Source organism: Rattus norvegicus, chromosome 2 (assembly GCF_036323735.1).
Source record: "Rattus norvegicus strain BN/NHsdMcwi chromosome 2, GRCr8, whole genome shotgun sequence".
Taxonomy (NCBI): domain Eukaryota; kingdom Metazoa; phylum Chordata; class Mammalia; order Rodentia; family Muridae; genus Rattus; species Rattus norvegicus.
The window spans coordinates 28279277-28286667 of NC_086020.1; the positions used below are offsets into that span (position 1 = coordinate 28279277).

The 7391-nt window shown below is 45.7% G+C and overlaps 1 pseudogene; it reads left to right on the forward strand.

Annotated features, from left to right (window-relative positions):
- Positions 1 to 5559: 5559 nt before the first annotated feature.
- On the forward strand, positions 5560 to 7140 carry Sdhc-ps1 (succinate dehydrogenase complex subunit C, pseudogene 1; annotated as a pseudogene).
- Positions 7141 to 7391: the final 251 nt, after the last annotated feature.

Sequence of the window (7391 nt, forward strand, 5' to 3'; positions counted from 1 at the left end):
GCAAGCGCAAGGCCCTGGGTTCGGTCCCCAGCTCCGGAAAAAAAGAAAAGAAAAAAAAAACATAGTTGTGAGCCACCATGTGGTTTCTGGGAATTGAACTCAGGACCTCTAGAAGAGCAGTCAGTGCTCTTAACCACTGAGCCATCTCTCCAGGCCCTGGACCTTTTTTAAGGAACCTGCTTCCTGCTTCCTGCTTCCTGCTGGTATTTTTTTTTTTTTTTTTAGAACTACCTTATCATTTTGTGCCCATTCCATCCATTTCAGTTTGATGATGTTTGCAGAAATTATTTCCTCAAATACCTTGTGGGTTTCCCATAAATTTCCCTTCACATAAAAGCTGAGGCCACTGCTCTTTTTGAGTTGAGCCTTTATTTACCTGGATTTCTGCTGAGAGGGTGAAGCCAGCTCCATTAAGCTTCCAAATAACATCATCACTAGACAGGATCTGTGAGCTCCATCCCTGGAGTCTTGCATATGCCTAATCTCCCTGCACTTTTTAAAAAAAAGTCTGCACAATCTCCATTGGTTTTTTTTTTCTACTCCAGAATTTATATGAATTAAATGCTCCAATGCAATTTCTTTTATAAAAGTTTTTATTTTTATTTATTTTATTTGGTTGTTTTGGGACAGGGTCTCTCTCTCTCTCTCTACCTAGCGCTGGCTGTCCTGGAATTTATTATGTAGACCAGACTGGGCACAGAACACAGAGCTCCTCTCGCTTCTGCCCACAGAGGGCTGGGAGTAAACGTGTACACCACCAGGCCTGCTTTATTGTTAATTTTAACTGTGTGTAGATTTGTGGGTATGAGTTAAGTACCCACAGGGGCCCCAGAGGAGGTCAGATCCCTGGGGCTGGTATAGAGGATGTTGTGAGCCAAGTGGAAGCAGTTATTGGGACCCAACTCTCATCCTCTGTGAGAGCATACTCGGAGCCATGGAGCCGTCTCTCCAGCATAAGTTCCTAATTTTACGTCTTTTCACCTGAGGATTTTCAAAGTCATCAAGTTCTGGTGTATGTCAGCCTCTCCCCGCCCCTCCCGCCCTCCAGCATTTTACTGTGAGCACCGAGAAGAAGCCAGGTGGCACCTTCAATATTTTACTCTGGATTTATCTCAACTGCACAGCCACACCTACCACTTGCTTCACGTGTGTGCTGTTCTCACGGTTCGCTTGTGCCTTTCTGCCTTTAGGGCATTTATAGCATTTGAGCATACACACACACACACACACACACACATATATATATATATACATATATATGCACACATGTAAAGTCGTGTATAAAGTAGTGCTTAAATGTTTGGAAAATTTTATATTTGCTAAATTCATGTCTTCATTTTTTTTTTTGATTATTTAAGAAGTACTCGAACGTTTTAGAAGAGCCCTATAAAAGGTGTAAGCGGAAGTTTAAATAAACGGTGAACAGCAGCGACTGCCTATCATGTGCAGAGGCCTCTAGGACGCTGATGAATTTAATAGGCTCTTTTCATTCCAGCAAGATTTACAAGCCACAGAACTGTCGGGACCAAGCAGGGATAGGAACGTTCAAGCTCCCCGAGAGGGTGGTGACCCTGCAATGCTGCTGCCCTGGGTCCCTCTAGTGGCTTAGACAGCAAGGTGCGCCTCTCTGAGGCACCAAGAGTACTTTCCTGAGCAATCACTCTTCCTGAAGTTATACCTAAGCCAAGTATGGGGGTGAATGCCTCTGGTCCCTGCATTTGGGAGAGGCTAAGGCATGAGGAATAGAAGTAGAAGGCCAGTTTGGGCTTTAGGCTAAATTACTATCTCAAAAAAATATTATCTGATCAACAAGATGAAAAACAAAAGCTCAGAAAGTCTTCCCCCGGTGTTTTTGTCGAAATGCAACCTCTGCACAAATATTCTGTACGTCACCAGACAGCACAGTCCCTTTGATCATCTTTAAAGATGGCTAACTGCTTCCTTCTCACTCGACCTTCTGTCCCTGCAGCCTGTGGTCCTTGCCTTCACACTTGCCCTCTGGAGCCGCTGAGCACCTTTCTAATCTCCGTTCTAATCTCTTCTCTACCTGACAGCCTTGAAATTAATTGCGGATGGCGTCTTGCCTGCCCCCTCACCTCCCAGGCAACACACAGTTCCTTCGACTAATCCCAGCCACTAGATTCTTCTCTCTGTCTTGGTTGTTCTTTTCTGGGTTGTTCACGCAACCCTGAAAAACATGCTGGCTATCAGGACCTGCCCCCCAACACCTGAGACGTGTTGCCCGGTTATAGCAAGTGTCACAGAGAGATACGACAATCTTGCCAGCTGCCCTATTTCCAGACCCCTCTGAGCAGCATTGTCATAGAGGGGCTGAAAGCTGAGACTGCTCTTACATGGATGGGCCACACTCGGGTCAGCTTCACAGCTGCCTTTACTTTGCCCTCTTTGTGACAAGCCTAGAAACACTTCACATGTTGGGTCAGGCTCATCCGTTTACAAACATAAAGAAATGCAAGCATCTGAAAATACATGGCCAGGTCTGCATGAACTAGACCTGCGAGCAATCAGAGAGATCAAAAGGAGCGTTGAGAATGAACTGCTCCCTGGTGAGATGGCCTCTTGGTTACTTGGAGTGGGGTCTCTGCCCTTTGGGTTGGCAGATGACCAGCCTAAATCCTTTCCTCTGCATTTTAAACTCATGCCTCCGATACGGCCCTCTGTGGACACGGAAGAGAGACTCGGTGTCAATAATGTAGCATCCCTCGATAGTGTGAAGACTGATATTCAGTCTATGCACATCTCTCTCCTCTGAGCTAATGGAGACTTTTCCCTGAAGGGCTGTTTTTCAAAACCTTTCACCATTCACTTCGTCTCCCCTGGCTCCAGTCCAATCTCACCATAACATCCTCCACTTATGGGCCCCAAGTCTGAGCCGTATGCTCTAATGACCTATATTGGCTACAGATTAAACGAGTTATCTCTGTGAAAATATTTCCTTTATAATACAGCTTGCTGTAACTAAGATTTACATGCCTAAAAACTCCTTAGAGTATAACAGGTAGTGTTTAAAACTTTCTTTGTAGACCATCTGGTTTGATATCCAGGCACATGGTCGGTCTCATAGCACCATTGCTGGGTCTGATATTGGGTCACCCAGCCCAGACAGCAAGAGACAAACAACCACAGGCAATAATGGTATGGACTGCATTTGGGGAGGAAGAATCCTTTTATCTTGGGACTTGCCACCAAACCTGACGACCTAAGTTCAATCCCTTGGACACACATAGCGGAAAGGACTGACAGTTCATGCTGTCCTCTGACTCCGACATATGCACTGTTGTGTGTGCACACACAGGATAAATAAAATGTATTTGTAGGCCTGGAGAGATGGCTCAGTGGTTAAGAGCACACTGGCTGCTCTTCCAGAGGTCCTGAGTTCAGTTCCCAGCAACCACACGGTGGCTCACAACCATCTGTGATGGGATCCGATGCCCTCTTCTGATGTGCATACATAAAATAAATTAATAAATCTAAAAAATGTACTTAAAATGTATTTGTAAAATAAACAAAAAGAAGATAGACCAGGGATTGCTCTCAACAAGGACATTCTTTTTTAAATGACTTCTACATTTTTTTATGTATATGAGTGCTGTGCCTGCATATGTGTCTGTGTATAATGTTCATGCCTGATGCACTAGGAGCCAGAAGAGAACATCAGATCCCCTAAGACTAGAGTGCCAGGTAGTTCTAGGAGCCAGCCACCATGTGAGTGCTGGGAATCAAACCCAGACCCTCTAGAAGAAGCTAGGACTCTTAACGGGAGCCATCCCTCCATTGCATGGACACACACACACACACACACACACACACACACACACACACCACCGTCCTCTTTGGATCTTTATCCCAGTGTCTGACCTTTCTATAATTCTATTGTTGCCCTACGTCTCCTGGGATGCTGTTTTCTTCCAGTCTTCCAATAGACTCCATTCCTGGGCATTCTTGTACATCTTATAGCCTATCTCGCTGGACCCGTACCACTACCTGCTTTTGAAGCCAGCTTCAGATGAGTGTCTGAGACAGCTCACTGGGCCAGTTGTTTTAATGAATTCAAAGTGACGCCTTTGCTTTAAATAGGTGCTTAGTTATCCGAAAGGTTGCCATGTGGCTGGGAATATGCTTGTCTTGAAGGGCATGGGGAACTGAGTTTGATCCTCAGAGCCCATGTAAAAATGCCGGGAAGGGCACTGTGAGCTCGCAATCCCAGGGCTGGGGAAGTGAAGGAAGATCCCTGGGGCTCACTCCAGCCTATCTCATATAATTGATGACCTCCAAGCCAATGAGAGATCCTGTCTCAGAAGAGGTGGATGGCATCCTGGAAGATGGCCCCTGACTATGTCTCATGTGTACCTGCCTATAAATGGACATGCATATGCTGTCCTTGAAGGAACATCAGAAGGTCACACAAATGAACAAAATGGATCCCACAAGGGAGTATTCTGGGAAACATGGACACCACATCGGCAGACTCACTGGGAAACAAAAGGAGGAAAAATAGAGATTCCATTTGGAAACCTCTGCTAAATAACACCTGCCTTCTGCAGACTCCCTACTCCTCCATTTATGAATCATAGACTATATGCTTGCTGGTTGGCAATTCCAGTGTGCTTAAAATTGTCCCTATTTGGGGCTGACTGGCTAAGTGGTTAAAGGTACCTGCTGCCAACCCTGATGGCCGGAGTTTAATTCCCAGGACTCACATGATAGAGAGAGACAATGGACTCCCACAGTTGTCTTCTGTTCTCCTCACTAATGCTGTGGGACACATACACAAGACACACCGACATAGCCAGCCTCACACAGAGAGAGAGGGAGAGGGGGAGGGAAATGGAGAGGGAGAGGGAAAGGGAGAGAGAGAGACAGAGAGAGACAGAGAGGAGGGAGAGGGAATGAATAAACAATAATTTTTAATGTAAAATTATCTTTATTTTGAGAAACTACTAAGTGAAAGCAGCCACACACCCCTTTCTTTATATATTCACATAAAACTCTGGGAAAAGCAAATTCATCCACAGCAATAAAAAAACAGATTAGTAATTATCCAAGGTCAAAAGGGGAGTGTGAAGAGACCTTGAACGTAACAAAAGTTTTGTGAGTTTATGCATGTGACAGCCTGGAAAAGTGTCCGATAAAGCATATAGTAAAGGCCTTGTGTCCCCAGCCCCTTGTCAAACTTCGAGGTGTTTGAACCATGGAGAAGTAGGGCGTACTCAGTGTCTTCTGGTCATATGACATGTTCCCAGGAAGAAGGAATCAGAATCAGGACCCTGATCTTTCTCCTTACTCTCTTTTGCCACCTAGTCTTAATGACGTGAATAGTTTCTTCGCTCTGCACCTAGGTTGTGGGATAGTTCATTGGCAGAGGCCCAAACAACCAGTGTGGGTAGCTGACCACAGACTGAACCTATGAATGTAAGCCAAAATTCAACTTGTCATCTTTAATTGTACATCTGTCGAAACTCACCACAGTGCGTGTTTTAAATATTTACCATTTACTCTCCAGCAGTGAGGTGAAAGTGCCGAAGGTTGACAGGAAAGACATCAACTGACAGACGTTAACGGTTTGTCACGTCTGCCCTGAGTGTTGGGTTGGTAGGATATTACAACCATGAGAGTGGGAAATTCCTGTGAAAGACAGTCGGGAGGGCGCACCGAACCCAGCTGAGGGGCAAGAACTCAGGGACAAAATAAAGACACAGCTGACAGCAGCTCAGGACAGGCCAGTCTTCACTGTGGGAAATTCAGCTTTAAAGAAAGTTTTGGTTTTTTTTTTTGTTTGTTTGTTTGTTTTTTGTTCTTTTTTTCGGAACTGGGGACCGAACCCAGGGCCTTGTGCTTCCTAGGCAAGCGCTCTACCACTGAGCTAAATCCCCAACCCCTTAAAGAAAGTTTTACTAAAAAACTCTCAACTATACCAGGAAATCCCTGGGGAATCAAATCACAGAGTCGACTGAAAAGTAATTGAAAAGTAATGCCTCAGGAAGAAAAGAAATTTGTAGGCAACTACAGAATAAGACTGCCATAAACGATCTATAAGAAGAGGAAAATGGCTGTCCAGGCCGGAACTCAAGATGGCTGCGCTCTTGCTGAGGCGCGTCGGCCGCCATTGCCTCCGAGCCCACCTTAGTTCTCAGCTCCGTATCAGAAATGCTGCTCCTTTGGGAACCACAGCTAAGGAAGAAATGGCACAGTTCTGGAATAAGAACACGAGCTCAAACCGTCCTGTCTCTCCCCACTTGACTATTTACAGGTGGTCTCTTCCCACGGCAATGCCTGTTTGCCACCGCGGCTCTGGGATAGCCTTGAGTGGAGGGGGTCTCTCTTTCTGGCCTGTGGGCACTGCTGCTTCCTGGCAACTTTGAGTCTTATTTGATGCTAGTGAAGTCCCTGTATTTGGGGCCGGCGCTGATCCATGCAGCGAAGTTCGTGCTTGTCTTCCTTTTCATGTACCACACATTGAATGGGGTCTGCCACTTGATGTGGGACCTAGGGAAAGGCCTGGCGATACCCCAGGTCCAGCTGTCTGGAATGACGGTCTCGGTTCTTGCAGTGCTGTCCTCTGCAGGACTGGCAGCCATATGAAGAGCTGGGATTCCCAGCAACCGTCCTGTGCATCATCACACTGATCTCTATTCCTGTTTGTCACTCCTCCCTCCAGCCACCAAGGTTCTCTTGATTCGTTTAGATGCCACGTGCTTCCAATCCCCTGGGAGCACAGTGGAGAAGCTTATGTAATAGCAGAAAGAGTCCTTTTCCCTGAGCCTAGGAGCCTTCATTCCTCTCCACATTTGACTCCGATTTCTGCTGAGGGTCAGCTTTGGGCTGCTTCTTGCTAAAACAGTGGGCTGCTGGCTTAAAGGACACTTCTGTCCATTGGTCGGATCAGGGCCTTTAGCACCCATACAGCGTGACTGAGAAAAGAGAAACGGAGGTGGAAGGGATCATCCTGCCCAGCTAGAGGGAGATAAAGAGCAGCGTGGATCTTGGGAGCTCATGCCTGGGGGAAAGACAGACAGCTTTCGATGCATGAGGAAGATCAAAAAAAAAAATTGTATTAAGATTGTTTCGTTTTTCATTTCTAGGAAAATACACCTTTAATGTCATTTTTTCTAATCTAAATTCATGTAGCATCTTTCTTTGGAAATGATTAAGTACTACTCATTTAAAAAAAAAAAAAGAGGAGGAGAATGGAATAGAAAATGATACAAACAGCTGCAGCTTATGAAGAGAAGGCAGGCGCCCAGACACTTGGGAGGCTGAGGTAGAAAGATTTGCTTGACTTGACTCCAGGAGTTCAAGACCAGCCGTGGGTACCATAGTGAGACCACTTATCCAAAAAAAAAAAAAAAAGAGCCAAATCGTTTTCATAA